The following is a 24,813-nucleotide window of genomic DNA, read 5'->3' as shown; positions in this document are numbered from 1 at the left end:
TTGAACAAGGTCCCTGCGTTTTCATTTTGCTCAGCACCAAATTATGTAACAGGTCCCGCCTTTTGATGATACATTTCTTACCATTGTGTCGCTCGGCTGGAAAAATGAGTCATAACCTCAAATTGGTCGCTTTTGCCACCATTGTACCTTTTGGTTAGACTGAGGGGAGCAAAATTCAACAAAAACTTATGTGTGGAATTTTGTGGTTATTTTCAATGACCTGAGTTTTTTACTGTCTACATTTTCCTTTGTCAGTGCCTCCTTGCCCTACCTTATCCCGAGGAGAGACATTATGCTCTTCTGGGTGGCTATGTGAATTTCTGGTTTCCTCTCTTCACTGGTAAACTGTGTATCCTACATGATTCGTATCTTGGAATCTTTGTAAAGTCATGTTCGATCCCATTTTGTGACACATAAGGGTTAATTCCTGGTATTTGTACTAGGTATTTTCAGTCTCTGCATTCCACATCATTCTTGTCATCGCCACATGATCAGTTATAGTAAAATATAGAGGATACTTGTGTCAATTTTGCTGTTAATCTTTATGCTTCTGGAGAAGTTACAATTACAATAGCTGATAGACTAAGAGATGACTTCTCCTCCAGCAGCTGCTTTGTTTTGACCAAATGAGCTCTCCTTCACCTTTGAAAGTAGAAGAGCCATCCTAAATGAGACATCTATTCCATATAAAAGGAGACTTGCTGAATGTGCTAAAATGCACATTCATGCAAGAACCAGCTTCATTGTGCACATTAACATTGATAAAAATTACTCTGTGATTGCAATAGACATATGCTTTCTTCATTTATTCATTATTGCATGCCAAAGGATGAAAGAGCAAAAGAGAGAAAGTGTTTCTGTGTACCCATTGATGGCTGGATGTGGTTTTATATTATGAGTCTACTTTCAGAAATGTAGAACAAATCCCTAAGCAATGAAATGACCAATTTACATATCACATCCAAGATAATACATTGTTTTGATGGGCCATTCCCGAGTGTCTGATTTCAAAGCATGAAAAATACCAAACCAATCCTCAAACACTATTTTTTTTTCCTTTTACAAATCCAGTGTTCATCATCTCCCCAAATGCTGTTTTTTTGCCCTCAGTTAATAAATTCTGCTATTTAAAACTTGATAGCAGCTTTTAATTATATTAACAGTATCTAAATGTTTTAAAATATTTAGCTAGTCTTTTTCCTTCATAAAACTGAAAGTGACTGTATGTTGAATACTTTTTTCCCCTGTTTTTTTTAAGTTTTAATTTAAATTCCAGTTAGTTAACATATGGCATAATATTAGTTTCAGGTGTATGATGTAGTGATTCCACACTTCATACAACACCTGGTACTCATCATGACCTATGTTGAATTCTAACTGCTGCCCTGACTCCTAGCTTCCAAATTGGGGAACATGTCATTTTTATTTTTTGGATCATATAAACTAGTGTTTTGACTCATAGTTATGCTTAAGAATAGGAAAGAAACAATTGATAGATTTTTTTTAAGGGAGTGCTATTGGTCATTAGATCTGGCACTGATAACAAGAAAAACAGCAGTCCCAAGTTCTGTTTATAAGTTCTTTCTAGCCAATGGATTGGACTGTTCTAGCAATAAATTAATAGCTTTGAAACTGTGGGATTTTAGATGAAAAGAACCAAAGTGAAATTCCTCAATTAGGTAAATGGTTTAGTTCTATGCATTTTATTTCAAAACACCTTTTGAACACTACTTTACAAAGATTCCAAAATAAGAGCCATAGAAGCCTAAATACACAGTTTACCTGTGAAGAAAAAGAACATCGGAATTTCAAGTATCCATTGGGTAGAGTATAATGTCCCCCTTCAGTGACCTCCAGGAGAGGAGGCCACCCATTCAGTATCTTACAAATGTTGGTCTCTTCTGGAGAGGGACCCTAAAGGTGCCAATTAGCATCATAGTGATAACTCCTGGCAAGTGTCTAAGATGACATGTGATCCAACAAGACACTAGGCAGAAACACCTATAAGGAGAAGTGGGTATTATGGCATTTTACCCCTCAGCAGGAAACTCAATGTTTGCACCTTTGGCTGCAACTTGGAATCACCTGGGCAGAGAAAGCAAAAAATACTGGGTCCTGCCCAGAGAGATTCTGATGTAATTGGTTTAGGGATTGGCCTGGGCATTGGGATTTTAGAAGTCATCCCAGGTGGTTTTAAGGAGCAGCCAGGGCTAAGAACCAAGGTTTGAACTGAGGTTTTTTTTAAGATCTTTAACAGCTTTATTGAGATATAATTCACATAGTATCCAATTCACCCATATAAATTGTACAATTCAGTGGTTTTGAGTACATTCACAGAGTTGTGCCACCATCCCCACAGTCAATTTTACAACATTTCCACCACCCCAAAAAGAAATCCATTAGCAGACACTCCCCATTTCTCCGCCACTCCCACCCCAGCCCTAGGCCACCACTAACCTACTTTCTGTCTCTATAGATTTGCCTAGTCTAGATATTTCATGAAAATGGATCATACAATCTATGGCCTTTTGTGAATGACTTCAATCTCATGACATGTTTTTAGGGCTCATACATATTATAGCGTATATCAGTACTTCATTCATTTTTATTGCCAAATAATATTCCATAGCATGGGTAATAAAATATTTTGTTTATCCATTCACCTGTTGGTGGATATTTGAGTTGTTCTAAATTTTGGCCATTATGAATAATGCTGCTACAGACATTTTGTACAAGATTTTGCATGCACCTATGTTTTCATTTCTCTTGGGTATATATCTAGAAGTAGAATTACTGGGTTTTATGGTAACTTTGTGCCTAACTTTCAAGGAACTGTCAGATTTTTCCAAAGTAGCTGTGCCATTTTCCCTTCCTCATCAGTGTCTGAGGGTTCCAGTTTCTCCACATCCTTGTCAACACTTGTTGTTATCTATCTTTTTGATGATAGCCATTCTAGTGGGTGTAAAATGGTATCTTTGTGGTTTTGATTTGCATTTCCATCATAGCTAAAGAAGTTGAGCATTTTTGCATGTGCTTATTGTCCATTTGTATATCCTCTTGGGAGAAATGTTTATTTAAATCCTTGCCCACTTTCTAATTCAGTTATTTGTTTTATTGTTATTGAGTTGTAAAAGTTTTTATATATACTAGATACAAGTTCTTTATAAAAAATATGATTTGCAAATATTTTTCTCCATTCTGTGGGTTGTCTTTTCACTTTCTTGAAGGTCTCCACTGAAGCAGAAAAGTTTTCAATTTTGATAAAGCCCAATTTATTGTTACTTTGTTGCTAGTGCTTTTGGCATTCTATCCAAAAAGGCCTTGCTTAACCTAAGGTAATGAAAATTCTCTCCTACATTTTCTTCTAAGTGTTTTACAGTTTTAGCTCTACATTTAGGTCTATAATCTGCTTTGAGTTAATTTTTCTGTACAGTGTGAGGAAAGGTCCAACTTTTTTTTTGTATGTGGTTCTCCTAGAGCGAGTTTTTAAAATAATCTCTTCACTGATGTTTAGTGAACATCTTACTCTAAGTCAGCTGTGTGATGAACTTCATGGGGCATGGCATATGAGCCATCTATGCCAAAAATGAATTGCCAGAGAGTTCCAACTTCCTCCTGCTCGCCCCCAGGGAGCCTATACACTGGTTGAAATTCTAAACACACACTTGGAACTACTAAAGAACGCATTTACACAGCCTCTGATCAATATGCTGAGGTCTCCCTAATGGGGAGTAGGAGGTTGGGGGGGGAGTACTTAGAAATTAGATGAAGAGTGGTATCAATCACTGAAGGTTTCTGAAGGAGTTGTCTTCACCTTTGTGTGCTAATATACACACACACACTTAAACTGTAGTGTGTGACCTGTAAGTCAGGAAATGTCCGGCGGAATGCTATGGTGCTATTGATCATGTTTGTTTGCTTTGTGCTCTTACCTATTTGAATGAAAGAAGGAGACTCCCTGAAAATTATAAGTAAATTATTTCCAAGAATGTGATGAAATTGTTTTGTCTGCAAATGCTCAGGAAAACAGCAGATAAACCATCCCTCCAGAAGGCCCTTGAGTGAAATGTAGTCCAAAGAAGAAAGTTATACCATCCATACCCAAAGTTCTGTGTTGTGCTGCTATGGGGGGGTGGTAGATAGGATTGGGAACAGTTCCACCAATAAGCAAGGAAACCCCTGTCAAGTCACCAGAAGGAGAGTCCAAGTTTAGGAACAAGTCAAGTTCCTTCCCTCTCTTCAGCTCTAAAAGTGCTGATTCTTGTGCACGTGGGTTCATCTGCCACAAATGGCTTCTGTGTGCTTGTCTAGGAAGGGAACATGCAAGACAAATATCTTTCTATACTGCTGAGCTTAAGGAAGGCAAGTTAAGGTATGCTTTGGGGGATTATATTGAAACTTCTATCACTTCTCATAAATCCCCTAGGCAAATACCTTTTTATCCCAAGAAGGCAACAGGGAAAATGGGCACAGAATCTCATAGGCCTGGGTTCAAATCCTGACTCTACCACACAATCTGGGTAATTTTCAGCAAAGTATCTAACTTCTTTGAGCCTCATCTTTTTCTTCTGTGTTATGGGAATCTAAAAATATCTATTAATGGTCATCATTGGATAAACTGAGATAAGTGTAAAATCCCTGCCTTGAGTTGGGATTTAGTGTATGTTATTTTCCCTCTCCCTTTTAATACCAAAGATATGGTGCACTCCCAGTTTTAAAATTTGTTTTTCATGCCTTGAACCTAAAGAACTAAAAGGACCATTAGCCAAAATGAAAGTTGGACTTACAATTCGACATGTCAGATCCCTCTCCTATATCATTCTGTTCCTTCAGTAGTCTGAAGGCCCTTGTTTTTTGGCAGGGTATAGGACCTTGCCTCATGGGGTGTTCCTGCCACCCTAAGAAAAACATCACTATTGTCCATGTCTTTGGTGATTCATCAGCATTCCAGCGAACTACCCAGCTGTTTAAAACAGCAGGTATTTATTTTCTTTGGTTTGAATATGCAAAGATGAAATGCAGCTGCCTGTTTTTGGAAAAGCTTTCTTGGTCTGTATCATTTGGTTAGGTTAAGCACTGGAATGTGTTATGACCTTGGTCTGCACACTAACCTTCCCCAGGTGCCTGTAGAGCTTGTTTATGCAGGTATTTATGGGCCACCAAGCTGAAATTAAGTCCAAGTTTGCCTAACATTCTTTTTGGAGAGGCTAATTGTTCAGCAGGAGTATTCATGTGACTGTCAGTAGGAGGGAACATTTACCATGACAAGTGTGTGAGGCCTTGTACAGAGGAAGTTATAAGGAGGCATGAAACTTAGTTTGCTTCTTCAAGTGACCTGGGGCATGTAATCCTCTCTAGCACTTCCACTGCCTCTCTATGATGAGGAAAATACTGATCTTTTCTTCCATGGGCCTCCCTGTAATGGAGGGAGGTCATCAGTAAAATAACAAGCATGGGAGGATTTTGCCCCAAGAGCAATGTATACTTCCAGGTAAGTGGCATCTATATTATTTGTATTCCTATGGAATTCAGTTCAGCTGCTATCTACAGAACACTTAGAATTCCCTTAATGGTGATGTGTCAAAAATGGAGAAGAACAAATTTGAGAAGTGTAAATGAGTAAGCCTGAAAAGAAACAATAATTCAATAAGAAATTTAAGAAACAATAATCCAATAAGGAATTTAGCACTTATTTTTACTAGGCCACATTATCATACATGTCCTTTTTAGAAACAGTGTGGATATAAGTAGAGATATTAAAAAGTAGAATAAACTACTTACTCTCTACATTAAGAGAGGAGAACAGAGGTATATATAAATGCCAAGCAGTATATAGCAGTATATATTCCAAACCTCAAAATCCTTTTTTGGAATTTGGCCCAGAATATATAAATCTGGACATATAAGTACAAAAGTTACTCATATAACTATAAATATGTAAAGCCTAAACTATTTGATTTTGAAATGCAGTCTGTTATAACTTAAGACACATTTAAATATACTCCATTTCTGTTGGAGTTGAGCACATCCCCTTGAAAAATGTAGGACTTTATAATGGGAAAAAGAAGCCATAGAGAATAATTTGACGATGCTTTACAGTTGATCATAACTTTAACTTTTTTAGATGGAGAAGTCCATAGTGTAACTTTAGATTAAATCTAGAATTAATTCTCAAATCTAGAATTTACGTTTGGAAAAAAATAGCCAAACTTCAATAAATGCAACAATAATAAAGTATTCTATAATATCCCTAGGCTTGGAGAAAATAAAATGGGGGTTTCCAGTTTAAACAAAATCTTGTGTGATTGTAAGGATCAAGTGAAAAGGTGCAAATAAAAGTGCTTTGGAAATGGCGGTGTCTTCAACAGGCTACCAGGGGGGCCATAGAACAGCATGGTAAGGAGCCTGGCTTTAGAGCCAGATTGCGTGTGTCCCAATTCCAATCTGACTGCTCTTGTATGGATTCTTTAACATCTTTGCACCACAGTATCCACATCTGGAAAAGAGGGATCATAATAATTCCCATGACTACTACAAAGAGAAATCAGTTAGCACGTGTAACACTGTCAGGACAATGCCTGGCATACAGAAAGGGCTCAGCTAATGTTGGTTATGATGATGGTGGTTGAGATGATGATGCAAATGTATTTGGGAAAAATGAGAGTACAAAGAGGAAGAAGTATTTGTTTTTGAAGATGGGGGATAAACCAGCTGACCCAATCAGCTCTTTAAAGAGGAATAAACAGAATGCTAGCAACTAATTAGATTTGGAAATAGAATGGAAATGGATACCCAGTTCATACATACATTCTAAGTTGAGAGGATTCTTGATACTTACAGAAATATTAGCAGCACTTAGCATAATTTACAAATGAAATATTTTGAGCAATTATTGCATATATACTACGGAGCCACAAAATTACAGTTTAAAAAACAAAGCTTAACAAAAATTTAATAGTAAGTCTCACAGAGATGATGAAATGATGATGTGTGATAATAAAAGTTTTTATTGCCACAAATATGGGATGACGGCATTATTCAAGAATGGTAGGCAAAACAGCCTGACTCCAGAGAGAGGGACATCTCTTCACAAGATCTTTTCCAAAGCTAAGCTGTAGTTATTCTTCTTGCCTTTGGCCAGGTTTTACCACCCATTTTCTTTTTTGTTTTTTAAGATTTTATTTTTTATTTGACAGAGAGAGGGCACAAGCAGGGGGAGTGGCAGGCAAAGGGGGAAACAGGCTTCCCGCTGAGCAGGGAGCCCGATGCAGGGCTTGATCCCAGGACCCTGGGATCATGACCTGAGCAGAAGTCAGATGCTTAACCGACTGAGCCACCCAGGCACCCCTACCACCCATTTTCTAAAACAATGGCCAAATATTACATACTGGAAAGCCAGAGCCACCTGAGCCTTTTTATGCCTGTCACCCATGTGCCTGAGAAATGCACCTCAACTCTGGCTGGGATGCCCCCTCCCTCCTTGCTGCCACAGACACAGGCTGGGTAAAATGGCCCCCAAAGAGAGTCATCTTTGTTTCTCTACCAGCTGAGGAAACTTGTCTGTGGACTATTTCAGATCTGCCAAAATTATTCCAGCAACACTTGGCAAAAGCCCAGGCTGTGAGATTTTCATGCTAAAAATGGAGAATTGGGGCCAATATTCTTACTATAATTTTCTTAATTCCAAGAGTTTAAAAATAAAATATATACATATATATGTATTCAGTAAAAGGGTTGGGAAGCAGCTGGGCAGCCTGGCTGAGAGGCTGGATAAAAAAGAGAGCAGCTGTGTTGGTCTTAAGCCTGAGCTGGCTGCATAACCCTTGATTTCTTTGAACTTGGGGCCTGAGGATTCAAGGCCGTAAAACAAAGCCAACAAGTGTTGAGCTATCTGATTTCTTGTGAAACATAAAGAAGAGAGTTGATTGTTAAGCAGTCTGCAAATGGAAAGTATTGCAGAAATGCTTATAATAATAGGCTTATTATAGTATTTTCCCAGGTTCTGGGACTACTGTAATGGGAAGGACAGCACATACAAGACCTAACACGTCTATCAAAGAGCTGGTGGGATGTATGCAAAAGTAAATACTCTATTATATATGGTGATATCTCATATGCTGATCAACATAATAAGTCTAGCTGGACAGCTGCTTTAGTATAAGATAAGCAAAGCAAGCATGGGAGTGTTTCAAAGCCATTTATGCACAGGTAAATAGAGCTCAATTATGTTTCAGCAGGAGAGTAGGGATCAGGGTCGTGTCACGCATGTTGGTATCTTCACGCTACCTTACGATTATTAAGTGCTTAACATTCTGTCTTATGCATAGTAACTGACCAATAAATCATCAGTCTTTCCCTTTCCCCTAGCATTTTGTCCTCAGTGGGAGATGGCTTGAAGACAGGGTCATGGGGAGTTTTGAGTGCCAAGAGCATACAGTCTAAACAAAACCAGTAGGTTTACTATACACATGTAGCCTTGGGATGATGCCACCCTATGTCACCCTACCAGATTGTTACCTTATGTCATGCCTATGAAGACATTTTTGACCTGTCATTGGTTATCTTTTATTCAGCGAGTGCCATAAAGTTACCTGTTGATTCTACTACATCTGTTATGGCTATTAACAGCATTTTTAAGGTTGTGACTCCCTTTAGTGAACACCGCTGAACAGATTCTTATTTGTTGAGTATTGCTTATTGCTTCAGCTGTCTTTATAAACACTGCCAAAAGCCTTTAATCCTCTCAGTCCAGTGCAACTTTGGTGTTGTTTTTGTGGTTAAAACTAACCTTTTGGCAGAGAGTGGAGTGAACGAGGAAAAGGGAACTGGGGTAGGAAGCAGGTTGTAGAAAGATCATTGGGAAAAGCCCCTTTCCCTGCATTACACTTTGCATTCCATTAGAGACAACGGATTGAAAACAAAGCACAAACCTGGCTGAGAACATGAAAGACAAGTTTCAGCGTGAGTGAATTTTTAACAGCCTCAAAGAGGGAGTTAAAATGAAATTCTGACAACCTTAACTGCACTTTTTCTCAAAGTATTGCTATCATGATAGAAGGTGAAATGTCAGCAGTCACCTATTATCCTGTCTAACAGTACTTGATCATTTTTCCTCTGTGGGAGCACTTGCCCTTTTATAGTTTTGACTCTGTGTTTTTGACTGACTGCCCAAAGATCACAATTACTTCAGCCATTTACCTGCACGTGGGCAGCACAGCCAGGACCTGCTCTGCATCGCCAGATCCTCCTGGGCTTTGCTCCTGGTGGCTTCAGCTAAGCAAATGAGGCCTGTGATATGGGTTATTTACTGCCTCAGGTTTTTAAACCACTCCAATAACCGGTACTCTTCCTTAAACTCTGGAAACACACTAATGGTCATGTTTTCCGAAAAGAAGAGCTGCTTTCTGTGTGTCAGGGAAACATCTTTCTACATCCAGAAAGTCACAGAGTCTCCCTCAAAATAGTCTAGAAGAGTAGATACTGCTTCCCACAGAGTGGTGAAGGGGTCTTCTATTTAATTCTATTTGCATAACAAACATGCTTTGAACAGCTGCTACTTCACCACCTAGAGCATCTGCTGGGGGAAAGCTACCAATGTGACAGTTACACAGACCCAGCCTGTAAAGAGGCTTACATTTTGTGGGAAAAGTCAGATGAGAGGTATAAGTCATTGAGGGACATAGGCTGACCAAGGAGGTAGCCTACCTTGAGTTTAGAAATTGGAATATTAGAATCGGTCATGACCCATCAAACTCAAATGTCCTTGGGGCTGAACAGGTAAAAGAAATGAATGAAGGATGTGTACGGACGGTAGCACAGTGGAGGGTATGAGCACCATTTAAATGGAGCATTCACCATCCCTCAGTAAGAGCTCTCAGCACCACGCAAGTGCTGGCCCATTATTGCAGACTTTCAGCATTTTCAAAACTTAAAAAAAAATTTTTTTGACAAATATTTTACCATGTCTAACCACTGAAAGGTATACACAAAAACAATTCTAGGTACCAAACTTAGCCCAAAGGCCAATAGTTTTTTCCCTCTGGGTTATGGTATATGTTGTTATAAAATTCCATCTCATCTTCATTGTTATTGATTGTCACAGGTTAGGTTGCATGGGAAGCAGATTCTGAAATACAATTTAGCCGGGAGGTGGTTTATTCTGCAGAGTGTTCTTGAGAGCAACACGCTTAGTGGGAAAGAGAAGGAAGGAGCTTTGGATAGAGGCAGAAGTTGAGCTGCAGCCCAGTCTCAATGGAGGTCTCAGCCAACCTCAAAAAGGCTAAAACTGGATGGTCCTGCAGAGTTGCTCCGAGTAGGTCTTTATACCCAGCATGGACCAGTCATCAGATGTGGGTTGCTTTGGGAAGGGGTATGACTTTGAATGATGAGGATCTCCTCAGCTAAAGAAATATCCATTGGGACAAGCACCACTCTGAGTAGCTGGGGAATCAGTCCTTCCTCTCTGAAGGGGGATCTGGATGGTGCATCACAGCATCCATCATAGAATTTTTTCTGCATGGACTGTGTTGTCCCTGAAAACAAGGGACGAAGTCTCAATCATCTTTGAACTGATCTGACATCATGCCCTGGAGAAGAGAGATGATCTCATATACACCATTTTCCCAGTCCCCCCTTTTTCTTCCCCACATCTTGCTGGCCTGTGTACCTCCCCGAGAAGCTATTGGAACAGCATTCCTAAATCCCCTGAGGAATTCCTAGCCCCTTGATTCAACCTCAGAGCTGTAATGTGGCCTACAATCCATATTGTGGGCATTTGTAAGGATAAAGGTTCAACCTAAGTGTATGGAGATGTAATGAAATGTAATCATTCATTCATATTTACAACATGTGCTTTTTGATAGCCTACTATGTGCCAGGCCCTGAGCTACCCACTTTGAACAAAATATGTTCTCTTCATGCAAGAAAGTTGGTATTTAGGGGCACCTGGGTGGCTCAGTCATTAAGCATCTGCCTTCAGCTCAGGTCATGATCCCAGTGTCCTAGGATCGAGCCCCGCATTGGGCTCCCTGCTCCGCGGGAAGCCTGCTTCTCCCTCTCCCACTCCCCCTGCTTATGTTCCCTCTCTCGCTGTGTTTCTCTCTTGACAAATAAATAAATAAAATCTTTAAAAAAAAAAGAAAGTTGGTATTTAGTTGGCAATGCAGATGCATAGGGAGGCAAATACAGTGTGATAGGTGCGGTCATAGGGCTGGTCACAAGTGTTGTCTTGTAAAGCCACTTGGATTAAAGCCTCTAGTTAGAAACAATTATAATAATTTTCATGAACAACAATTCACCAAGGCAATCAAGGCCAACTGGGCCAGAGAATGTCAGATTATAAAATGTGTTAAGGAGGTAGTCTCTGCAAGATTTGGTGAGTATTAGCATAATGAAGAGGAGGGAAGTGAGGGCCTTAACACATTTTCCAGGTTGCAAGCTTAAGCATGATTGCAAAATGGGAAGATGTGAATGAACAATGGGATAACTAAAGAGAAAGATGCAAAGCACAAGGTATAAGCCACTGATAATTAAGATGTAGTTTAGTGCTTAATAACTGTTTATGGAATTTATTCTTCCTTGTGCAATAAGGCAGTCATTCATAACTCTTACATCTGTCATATTTTGAAAAGTATAATTAGAGCCATGGACAGTGCACTGTGGAAGGACAAAGGGGAGGAAGGCATTCATTCCAATTGATGAGATGGGAAGATCTTCTTGAAGTAGGTTAATAATGATGATGATGACAATAGCTGGTATGAATGGCTGTTAAGTACTAAGGCCTGTGTTAAGTGCCTTTTATGTCTTAACTCATTAAGTCCTTTCCATAATCCTATAATATCAATACTATTACCATTCTCTCTGTATAGAGATGGGGAAATTGAGGTTCTCAGAAACATTAAGCAATTTACCTGAGATTTGATGAGAGGAAAGTGGTGGCCCTGGAATTTGAACTCTGAAGCCGAAGTCTGCTGTCTTATCATAAAATTGTACTCTCTTCCACCTGAAATGGACCTGGAAATAAACATGGGAAAGCAGAGAGTTCCAACTGAAGGAAACAGTTTTTCAGAGGTCTGATGATATTTTGAGTTTAGGGAGGGAAATGCATGAGGTATGACCAAACATGAGGTCCAGGGGTGGGAGCATGGTTTGAAGTTTAAGTTTGGAAAATTAGATGAAAGTGTACTGGTCGGTGGCCTTAAATACCAAAACTCAGTTTTAGTCCATGTGGAATGGAGAGCCAGAGGGGGTTGTGGAAGGGGAAGTGGCAAGATCTGCATGTGGAAACAGTAACTATGATTATGAAGGGTAGACAGATAAGTGGACATATTGGAGGCAGGTGCTACCGAGGAGGAGGCCCTGAATGTTATCTAGGCACTTTGTACGAGGAGAAGGACAGGACAAGTAGACAGAATGGAAGAAAGAGACCTACTGGAGGTAGGAGGTGGGAAGCAAAAGATTTGGTTAGTGCAGTGGCTCAGGTTTTGAGTTTATGATGTTGGAAACACAGGATAAAGATAAGGTTGGGTGGAGAGAGAACATGAGCTCACTTTCAGGTTGTAAAGTTGGAGTTTTGGGCTTCGAGAGAGGCTCTTCTAGAAGAGACTTGGGAACCTCCACTTAGAGGTTCTCATGGATGCTGGAGCTTGGATGGGGTGGGATTGAGGTTAAGGAAAAGACATCTAGGTTGAGTAGTCTAAAAGTATACATTTAAAGAGAAGGTAAAGGAAAATGACTTTTAAAAAGTTGTACATCATATTATTAAATAAGAAATGAGCTGCTCCTATAGCCATAGGCTGGAAAGAAATATGTGAAGTTGTAGTTTTAGGATAAGAGTTCATATTTAAGATTGGGTAAAATGTTTCATGAAAGGGTAAGATTAACACATGATGATTTGTTGTGAAATTTTCTAGAAGCTCAGTAGTCCAGTTCCATATGGGAACATAGCCCTGACTGCCCGTGGAGGGGTGGTGAGCTCAGGTTATTCTAATGTCTTAATTATTTTTTGTGCTACTCGGAATATACATTTTTCTGTTAAACCATTGTATGATGCTATTGAATTCTGACTTATTTAGAATGAGTATAGATTATTACTTTTATTCTAATGACAATATAATTGCAGAATCCATTTTTATGATATATAGTTCAAAATCCCAAACATTTAAAGGCAGATTATGTTAGATGTAACAGGAGTGAGGAATCCCCCAATATTTATATAGTGTGACGATAAATCCAGCCCATCTCTGCTCCTCCAGTACATACAAATGCTGTGTGTGTGTGTGTGTGTGTGTTTATAGTGCATTTTATTTTTGTCTGGGAATTATTTGATAATTTGAGTGCTCCCCTAGACATAAGTGAGAATGTCAAAGCCAAGAGAGGAAAGAAATTTCTGTTGCAGAAATTTTTAACATAGTTTATTCTCCCAAGTAGTAGGCTGGTGGCCAGTTGTCTTTGCCTAATTATTAATAAAGAGTCAGCATTTCAAATTACATTCTCATTCTCCAGCAGTTATTAATAGAGCCCCATCTTTAGGACACCTGCAAGACATCATTTATAATAGAATTCTTGTTATACCATAAAATTCCTATTAGATCTTAGAAATGACAATCAGGTTGTGTCATTTTTCTTGGTAAAAATTTCTCTCCCCCAATGAAGCCTTACAGAAGAAAATTATACCTTTACTTAAATTTTGTTTTAATCAAGGGATTACATTTATACAGTCATAAATCATAAATTATAAATGGATGGCTTCATGAATTTTTACATATATATGTACCTGTGGAGCCACCAGCCACATCAAGTTATAGAACATTTCCAGCACCTCTGGAATGAGGCTCCTTCTCTCATTCCCCCTCACTGTCAGTCTCCTGCCTCAAAAGTAACCTCTGTTCTGACAGCTATGATATTGGTCAATGATGCATGGGTTTTAAGTGCAATACTTACATATCAGTATTTTGAACCATATCTATTGGAGTGTGCTAGAATTACTGGGAAGTACTCTTGACTTCTTTCCAGAGTTCACTTGTATAAGAACTCTTTCTATTCAAGTGACTAATCCTTGGGCTTTTGCAATCAGAAGTGGCACACTCTAATTATACTAAGGGTGAATAATACCAAGGGTGGAAATTATACTAAGGGTGAATGATTTTATGGAATTCTGCCCTCTAAAGGAGGTCATGGATTTTCACAGAATCAAATTTCTACTAAATTTTGCTCTCCTTTCACCATTCCCCCACTCCTAAGTGCACTGGTGGATATTATCTGGATGAAATTTCTTTGTGTCCATTGAATCAAATTATAGTATAGTACAGTATTGATAATACCTCATAATACTTCATCTTGTCCTGATTATCCTTATCTCCAGCTCTGGACATTCTCCTGGCTGGGACAGTTTCCAACACATAAGAATGCAGAATTTGATAAAAATGACAGTTCAAGATCATCCCTCTCATTTAACAATTCAGGACACCTGAAAACAAAACCAAATGGCCTTGCTTTATTTCTGCTCTATAGGGCTTATTCTATGGGTTGTTCTACATTTGTACTCTAAGTCCAAACTTGACGCTGTTGAGAAACCAAACATAGAGATCTATCATAGGCTCATTTCTTCAGTTAAGTCTGATGAAAGGTGGCAAGACTCGGTATGGCCCAAATTGCTGCTGCTGCTGAGATAATTCTCCAGACCAAAGAGGCATCTGAGAGAGACTCGCAATAGGTTAAATAGAAATAAAGGTAAAGAAAGGGTTCTTTGGTTATTAATTCCAAAAATTCTTCCCTAATTGTTGAGAATTTGCCTTCCTGAATTGTTGCAGAAGCTGGTAAATTCCATCAAAGGAAGATACTCTAAGGCAAATTAGGTTAATGAGATTTGTTTATTAATCAAAATTAAGAGAATCTTATTTCCCATACATTGTTCCTTTCTGTGAAAAGACTATGACAACATGACTTAGTTTCCTGGGAGAATTTTTCTAACACCTTTAATGAGGAAAAAAAAAATGTGTGTTTGCATGAGTATGTAAACACATGTAAGAATGCTTGTGAGAGGATCTATTTACTCTACGCTTGAAATAGAACTGAATTGAGTTGGCAAGAGAAGGGAATTGTGTTAATATGAAGGTTTCTCAGAGTTACAATTATAGTCCTATTGACAGGATAACAAGAAACTATTTAATTACCCTTCTAGGCTGAAGGAGACATTTTCAGGATATACTTGATCTCATGTCATCAACAAAATATGTTATGACATTATTTTTAAATTATTCAGTGCACCTCATGGAAATGAAAACAAATTCAAACACTTAAAATAAAAGGTAGTCATTATTGCTTTTCATCCCCATCCCTTCCCCTAGTCTCAATCCCTAGATAACAACTACAGTTATTAGTTCTTCCAGGTATTTTTTTTTATTTGACACAGAGAGAGAGAGAGAGAGAGAGAGCACAAGGGGGAAAGGGAGGGAGAGGGAGAAGCAGGCCCCCCACAGAGCAGGGAGCCCAATGAGGGGCTTGATCCCAGGACCCTGGGATCATGACCTGAGTCGAAGGCAGACGCTTAACCGACTGAGCCTCCCAGGTGCCCTTCTTCCAGGTATTTTTAATGGAGCTACTGCACGAATGGATGGATGGATAAATGGATAGAAGGATGGATTCGAGTGAATGTATTTATTTATTCCATTTCTGAGTCAGTTACCTTCTTGGGGATTCAATGATGAACAAAAACAGATATATCACCAACTTTCCTAGAGATTATAATTCAGCAGAGGGAAATCGATACTAATCATACACACAGGTAAATGTATGATTATAGATTAATGCAACAAAGAAGAGCACGTGAGTTTCTCTGAGGAAGTGACAACCGCACTGGAATCTGAAGGAAGAATGGAAAACTGAGTTGGGATTTAGAGGGGAATGTTCCAGACAGAGAAAAGACTGTGTGTCAAGAGGACCATAACTTGTTCAGGGAACTGAAGGTGCCCAGGGTGGCTGGAAGGTAGATTGAGCAAAAGGGGAAGTGCCTAGTTAGAATCCAGTTAGGAGGCTATTGCAGAAGTATAAGGCAAAGAATAAAGGCAACTTGGACTAGCATATCACTGAAGAAAAAGGGAGACATGTCATGGTCCTTTGGAAAATAAAGTCCACATGATTTAGTAATCCATTGGATGTATATGGCAAGGAAGAAAGAAACCCTTTGGTACAGACTATGCTATAATTTGAAAAGAGTTTTTGGGGTGTTTGCTTTTGACAGGCAGTTCAATGCACTTACTTCCCCAGCTTCAGCTCCCCCTTCCAAAGAGTCTTCTTACCTTAGGTGAGTCAGTGTCATGGTAGTGGGTCAAGATTTCTACTGTAGCTCAGTCTACAAAAATTTTTGTAGCCTACGTTGCTTACTGGCCCCTCAGAATGCTGCCCTCTGAATTATGGGGCATTTGTCCGATTCCCCCCAAATTTGTTCAACTCTCCCAGAACTGCTTTGCTCTCCTAGAATTGCTTTGGAAATAGAATCACTATCTCTTGGATCTCTACACTGTTATATCTCTCTTTCCCTGATCACCATCTTTCAGATATTGTTTTGCCAGATTGTATCTCTTCTTTTGTTTGAATGTTGTTACTATTTAATGTTTGAAATTTTTACTCACTTTACTAAATTTGGGAGAAGGGAATTTTGGCTGCATGACCTTGACTATATCTGTTAGCCTTTTGTATCAAATTTTCTTATCTGCAAAATGAGAACAAATAATGGCTACCGTTTCAGTTTTTAGGACCAAATCAGATAATTTATTAGAAAGTGTTTTGTAATAAACAACCTAACATTATACCTCAAGGACTAGAAGAAAAAACAAACTAAATTCAAAGTTAGCAAAAGGAAGGAAATAATAAAGATTAGGGCACAAATAAATGGAATAAGAATAGGAAAATAATAGGAAATATTAACAAAATTAAGTGGGAATTCTTTGAAAAGATAAGCGAAACTGGCAAACCTTTGGCTAGACTAACCAAGAAAAAAGGAGAGAGGACTCAAATAAAATTATAAATGAAAGATAAGACATTACAACAGATACCACAGGAACACAAAGATCATAAGAGACTACTATGAACAACTATGCATCAACAAATTAGACACCAAAAGAAATGGATAAGTAGTTAGAAACATACAATCTACCAAGACTGAATTATGAAGAAATAGGAAATCTGAATAGACCAACAACGAGTAAGGAAATTGAATCAGTAATCGTAAATCTCTCAACAAAGCCCATAACCAAAAGCCCATAATTCACTGGTGAATTCTATGAAATGCCTAAAGAAAAATTCACACGAATTTTTTGCCAACTCTTCCAAAATATTGAAGAAAGAGAACACTCCCAATGTCATTTTATGAGGTTAACATTACCCTAATACCAAAGCCAAATAAAGACACTACAAACAAACAAACAAGCAAAGCAGGCTAACATCCCTGATGAATATAGATGTAAAATTTCTCAGCAAAATACAAGGAAACTGAGTTCAACAACACATTAAAAGGATCATATACCATGATAAATGGGATTCATCCTGGAATGCAAAGGTGGTTCAACATAGACAAATCAATAAAAGTGATACATCACATTAATAGAATGAAAGATAAACATCATACCATCTTCTTGATAAATACAGAAAAAGTGTTTGACAAAATTAAACATCCTTTCATGGTACAAACTCTCAGCATATTGAGTATAGAAAGAACATACCTCAACATAATAAAGACCATAAATGACAAGCTCACAACTAACATCATACTCAATGGTGAAAGGTTGAGAGCTTTTCCTGTGAGATCAAGAATAAGACAAAGATGCCCACTCTCATCATTCCTATTCAACATAGTACTGGAAGTCCCAGCTGGAATAATCAGGCAAGGAAAAAAAAAGCATTTAAACAAGAAAGAAAAATTATTTCTATTTGCAGATAACATGATCTTTTTTGCAGATAACATGATCTTATACATAGAAAACCCTAAAATTCATTTAAAAAAACTAATAAAATTAATAAATTCAGTGAAGTTGCAGGATACAAAATTGATATACAGAAATCAGTTGCTTTTCCATATACTAACAACAAACTATAATTTGTGACTATAATTACCAGTACTGTATTGTATACTTGAAAGTCTCTAAGAAAATAGATCTTAAAAGCTCTTATCACAAACTTAAAAAGGTAACTATGTGAAGTGATGGATGTGTTAAGTAATACATATATATCAAATCATCACATTGTTTACCTAAAATTTACACAATGTTGTGTTAATTATATCTTAAGAAAGCTGGAAAAATAGGGGAAAAAAGATGCTTTGTGAGCTGTCATTTTCTTTAAATGAGTAAATTATTCTTGACTACTATTTGTTTAGATGGGACACACAGAGACAAAAGTAAAGACTAGGGGGGCGTCTGGGTGGCTCAGTCATTAAGCGTCTGCCTTCGGCTCAGGTCATGATCCCAGAGTCCTGGGATCGAGCCCCACATTGGGCTCCCCACTCAGCGGGACACCTGCTTCTCCCTCTCCCACTCCCCCTGCTTGTGTTCCTTCTCTTGCTATGTCTCTCTCTGTCAAATAAATAAATAAAATCTTAAAAAAAAAAAAAGTAAAGACTAGGATGATATATTCTGAGCACTAAATGATAGAGTGTGTATGTGTTCATAGGAAGGTATGGTTAAGCATTTAGGGCTGGTATATAAAGTTAAATGGACTTGAAAGAATTAGTAATTCTGTGGTGGAGAGGAGTAGGGTGGATACAAAGAGATGGTGGAGGGGGTGTGCTCGGTATGTTGAGAGACCACCGAGTACCACAATTTCATTGAAATAGCAGGGTCAGAGAACAAAGTAGGAGGGGACAAACAGAGTTAGGAAGTGGTGAAATTATGAAGACCTGATTGAGGAAACCAGACACTTTTTTTTTTTTTTTAAGTAGGTTCCACTCCCAGTGTGGAGCCCATTGCGGGGCTTGAACTCATGACCCTGAGATCAAGACCTGAGCTGGGATCAGGAGTCAGACACTTGACCAACTGAGCCATCCAGGCACCCCAAACATGGATTTGATTTTTAAAACCTTAGCAGAAAGCTTACACTTTATTTTTAAAGATGATTATGTGGCAATGGTATGCAGGAAAAATGGAGATGAGGAGAAAGCAGATGAGGAGGTTCCCTAAGTGTGCCCAAGACAATCAGGTTTAAACTTGTACCAGAATAATTACTAATAGTGGCCCCTTTTCCTCTTAATGCTGCCTATAATGAAATAATTGTGATAGAATATTATTCTAGGACCTTGACCAGGGTTAGGACAATGGGTAGGTAAAGGAAGGAGCCAATGCCAGGATATAAAAAAGAAAAAATTGGTAGTTTGATGCATTAGGAGTGAAGAGGGGAGAGTAAAAGTGGGTCCAAATTCTCTGCCAGAGAAACTGGGATAATGGTGGTGAGTGATTTAAAAAAAAGCATTATGGCAGGGACTGGAAATAACATGGCTTAAAGAGAACAAGAATTATCTTGTTGAGGACTGTTAAGTTGCTGAAGTCAAAGAGGACACAGATTGGTTGATCGTACATAGAATTGTATGATGAAGCTTAGGAGTTACATATCACATTTAAGAAAACATTCATTGACTTGTGCTCAACATTGTGGGGTGGAGTAGAGATGCCAAGTCCCCTTTCTGAGTCACTTCTCTGAATTTTGGAGACTTGTCACAGAATCTTCATGTCCAATAGGAATTGCATTATAGTACTTTACACTCCTAGAAGGGGGTAAGTGGCTCAGACAAAACAAATAATAAGAAACACCCAGATACATTCTGTTATACTCAAAAATCTTTCCACTTCAATGATCCTGAGTCAGGTGTTTCTCTTGGCTTTAGAAATTAGTCTCTTTTCAAGTCAGAAAACATTCTCAAGATTTTTGTACCCTTGACTCTCCTTTCTTGGAGCTCAACACCTGACAAATAACAGTTGACCTTTTCTGATCTCTCAAAAAAGTTTGTGGCTTTTTGTGACATCATTGGAAATCTTTGTTTGATATGTTGTAACTGAGAAATAGAAATCACTAAATACTATGTATTAGTTATAACATTTAGGGCACAACTATGAAAATTTGTGCATATATGAATATAGAAACAAACACATAAATGCATATATAAATGTATATGCACACATATATGTATTTACACACACACACACACACACATTTGCATCCAAGACAGCATAACACTTAAGTGCACAGGCTTTGGAATCAGGCAGGCTGTACAACACTCATCTATAAAGTAGGAAGAATACCTGCCCCATAGGGTTAAATGAGATGATGATTATAAAATGCTTTCAAATGATTCTGGCATTAAAAACAAAACAAAAGATCAGAAAAAATATATACCCAATTTTTAAAACACAATTATATTTGGGTTGTGGGATTTGGGAATGTTTGTTTTCTTCTTATACGTCTCTCTTTTTCCCCCCAAGATTTTCTCTGTTATTCTTTATAAGAAGATAAAAATAAAATAAAATTGATACAGTAAAATGTATTAGTAAGATGAGTTTTTCAAAATAGTATTTACCATTGGAAAAAAATTCTTACATGTTTATTAATGAGTTTTTTGAGTTCAAAATTCTTAGTTCGTATATTTCCTATCTGTGGCACATCCCTCCTGGCTTCTTGCCCTTTGTCAATTCTTCCCCTTCTAAAGAGGTAAGGATCAGTGACCTATTACTAGGACCATTGTCACCTAGCCTCAAAGACCTGACAGGCCATTGAGTCAGAAAAGAAATATCTAGTATTTTTACAGATCACTCAGTTATGTCTTCATTCATACTTCAGTCTTCCCACTTCTAAGAACTAGCCTTTCCCTGATCACAAGATTAAAAGATGGATAGAATGGTCTCTTTTCAAGTACAAGAGGAATTTCCCACTAAACATATATTTTCATTAAGACGAATTAAGAGCTACCTGTAGATCTAAAACAAATCCTTGTTCACAATGGGAATTTCAGGTGATCCTAACAAATGCATAGATTACAAACAAGTATAATTTTACTACATTTATCTAAATATTTGCACAGTCTTTTCTCCTTTTTATTCATAACATCATCCCTAAATCATCATGTCTAATTTTACACATTAGAAAGTAGAGGAGGTATTAAGGGATTTGTTCAAAAGTCCTTAAGAGACAGTAGGGCTGAGGGAAAACAATAGTCCACTTGCCCTATTTTGTGTGTCTTATTCATGCTGAGTTTCTCTTGAGCCTGTGTTACTGAATGTTAGAATTGGTTTAATTCAACCTTGAAAACAAGAGAAAATTAGCCTAAGAATCAACAAATCAGGGCACTGGGAGGCTATATGAGCTTTTTCTTCAAGCTTGGTCACTGGATTCCTGTATCTCTCATCTTACACCCTTTCTTTGTTGGCTTGAACAAGTCACTTTCATAAATTAGCATTAACCTGTTATCTAGCTGACTTTGGAAGGTCCCTTATTTCATAGACTCATGAAATTTTGTAGCTAGAAAGAGCCCTAGAAAGTCTCTCTTCTCAGTTTACAGAGAGGGGAGGGAGAAAAGTAAGAGATTTGCCCAAGATAATACAGCTCTTTAACAAGGAGCCAGGACTATCCATTTCCAGCTATCAAATGTTGATTGTCTCACTAGACAGTTATGTTCTGAGTCACAGTCTACACAGTCTAGCATACATGCTACCCCGAGCATCTGAGGCCCTGTCGGAACTGTTATGGCTTAATAATCTAGACCTAGAAGACTTCTGAATCCTACCCTACCAGGTTTACAAAGTCATTTTGACATGATTGATTAAATCCTAGGGCACAAATGATGTCATCGTGGCTGCACTTCTTCCTCCTCTCTGTACAGGCTAACTCTCTGTAACCCCTGTGATGCCATCAGCACCCCTACCTTCACATCACACTAGTTTGAATGAACACACCTTTAGGGGACAGATGCCAAAGAGGGTTCTCACTGGCCCAACTCCTGTCATATGGCCCATGCTGTGTCCCACAGGTAGGACATTCTATCTCTCCTGATCACTTGGCCACTAGTGAGAAGAGAGGGTCCTGGCTAACTCAAATGGAATCTGCTCCATACACGAAGGAAAGAATTCCTTTTGCTATAAATCTGTGTTCCTAGAAGAGAAATACACGTTGGGCAGGCAGAAGCAACAACTATCCACCTCAGATGTCAATCAGACTACACGCGTAGTAATTTTTTATCTGACGGTGGACATTGTGAATGTGACAATGCTAAAACTTTGGATATCATTGTCGTCTTTTAGAAAAGGATGAATTTTGATCTGGCAAACCTTTCCTTTTCTGGCAGATGAACTGGAGCTAGTGGAGGCTTGGCCTTAGGGCAGATCTAGAGTGGTCCTTACTCTAGGGCTGGAGTATTATAAGGCATTGCCTTTTTGGGGTCTCAGCTGAATCTTGGGAGTGTTCAGGAAGGTCTCTTTTCTCTGGATGGTTGGAGTTCCAACATCTCCTTGCAGTGTGCAACCTTCAGAAACCCTTTTCTGCTCACATCATAGCTGTTTTGGCTAGGCCTTGTGTGTACTCGGCTTAATATTTGGCTAAAGACTCAAGGGAACCCTTATGCCTATTTCTGGAGTTCTTTCTTCATGCAGCTTCTTCTTTAATACCCTGCCCCACAATGTCCTGCCATATCTGCCAGCCAGATCTCCATTTCCTCCACCCAGCTGCAAATCTGTTTGGACTCCACTTCCTGAGCCGCAGTTTGAAAAGTGCCCCTAGGCAGAAAGCCAAGAGGAATGTGGAGCTCATCTCCTGTGTTTCCCTCCTCTCAAGGATAAGTTATGTACCGCCTATTGTCCAGTTACTGAAAACTGTTGCTCCAGAATTTTGTCCAGGTTTATATTCGCTTACATCCATCTACCCATTGCAGCCAAATGTACAACCTTTTTTATGATACTGTAACTGAAGCACAAATAGATTTCATCACGCAACCGAGCTTGGCTCTATATGCAAGGCTACTTCATAGTCACAGAAAATTTCCTGAAAAATACTGAGGACAACTCAGTTCTCTTTAAATGAGTTATGGGAGGTGGGAACTTAATCTGGGGTAAATCCTTTGTGAAAATGAATAATCCTTTCCTGATTAATCTGTATCTCTAAAAATTCGGATATTTACTTATCTCCTTATTTTCTTTTCAACAAGAATGTGATTGCCTGTTGAATTTGGAGTAAGGGGAAGAGAAATGGCCTTAAATTTAGAAGATCCATTTTCAAACCCCAGCAGACCTTGACATCTCTGTGCTTGAGGTTGTCTGTAAACTAGCTAAAAATGCCAACTTTTCAGGATTGTTATGATTATTTTCCACATTCTTGCATTTTTTTTTTTTTGACCAGTCATGGTGTAGGGGACTAGGCAAATCTACAACTAGGTGACATTAGAGCTATTCCTTGAGCTAGCTGATGTCCTTTTTTCTATATAGCTAAATATAATATTATTAAAATGTTTGAACATGAGGTATTTCAATATGAGAAAGCAAGCAAATCCAAAATTATTACTGAAAGAAAAGACAGTATTTGCCACTTTAAAATATGTCTTTTAGCACTTGGGTTTGCCTTATAGAAGTTTGCATTTCTTTTCTTTTCTTTTTTGTTAATACCTGAGTCATAAGATCTGAGTCTTTATAAAAGAGAAGTAAACCAGAGGGAAAAAAACTGTGTGCCAAAGAATCCGTGTATTTGAGTGTTTAACAGTTTCATAATCCAGGTTTATAATGTGTGGAGAACAGTAGACTATTTTAAGCACATTAGCTTTGCTAAAAATTAACTTTTTACATTCCTAGTAAATACGGTGAAATTTAAGCTTTGAATATTTTCCATCATTGCCTATGTTCTGGACCTCGGTTTGTTAACATTCATTTGCAAGCAACATGACTCAAGCATTTTATCTTCGTACATATATCCCTAGGAGAAAGTGAAATAGGTAGCCCGTGATAAACTAAAACTTAATTTTAGCCTCACTTTACTTTTCATTTCTGTTTGTGTTCATTGTATATTCTCATTAAAATCTAGAAAGATAAATGTTTAAAAACCCTCATCCAAAAAAATATAATATTCTGTCCTGGATTCCACAAATGTTTTAATTCACAGTCATTTTATATGATGTGAAAATGTTATAACTATTTGTTTTTTTAAATAATAGTATTGGTCTTAAAGACTTTATTTCACCAAGAAGTTATACATTTTATTAGTCTTTAAAAAAGACATTATAAATATATACACATAAACAAACATTTAAATATGTTACACATATATACATACATATACTTAAATACTCTTTAAAGCATAACAGAAACAAATAACATATATGTATTCTCTTTCTATGTATTTTTCCATTGTAGCTTCAGGATGAGTATTTGTTTTTAAAAAATAGGTGCTTCAGTGTCTATCTTTACCTATAAGCTTATAATGTTGTCTCAAAAAGTATTTAGTGTTTAATTTGTTCTGAATTGCCCCAAAGTTAATAAAGTTCTGTGCAAACTAAATTTATACCGTTTGATTGGGTACATCCTCTGTGTCTCCTTTTTTTACTTAAAATAGTTGAATTACTCTGGTGAATTAAGACGTTTTTCTTTGTTACTTCAGTTTTCCAACTTAAACGCATTATAAAATGACGGCATGTTTGCAGGTCTGAAAACCAGGTGTCTGTTTATTGTAATCCCCATCTGCCTTGTCTGTTTTCGTAGGGGGCTTGTGAGAGGTCCCTTGCTACTGTCACTCCAGCAAGTATGGGAAGAGTACTACCTTTGTGTGCTCATTCAGGCAGCCAGGAGTCGTGGC

General features: G+C 38.0%; 1 protein-coding gene across 25 annotated transcripts in view; it reads left to right on the top strand.

Annotated features, from left to right (window-relative positions):
* THRB (thyroid hormone receptor beta) overlaps positions 1 to 24,813 on the top strand; it is a 404,443-nt gene that overhangs the window by 131,446 nt on the left and 248,184 nt on the right. The gene's annotated exons all lie outside the window — the stretch shown is intronic.

The sequence above is a fragment of the Mirounga angustirostris genome, unplaced genomic scaffold (genome assembly GCF_029215605.1).
Source record: "Mirounga angustirostris isolate CCGP_5_RB_7025 unplaced genomic scaffold, mMirAng1.0.hap1 SCAF_1, whole genome shotgun sequence".
Classification (NCBI taxonomy): domain Eukaryota; kingdom Metazoa; phylum Chordata; class Mammalia; order Carnivora; family Phocidae; genus Mirounga; species Mirounga angustirostris.
Note: the sequence above shows the minus strand (reverse complement) of the source record. Positions and strands in the feature narration are given on the sequence as shown.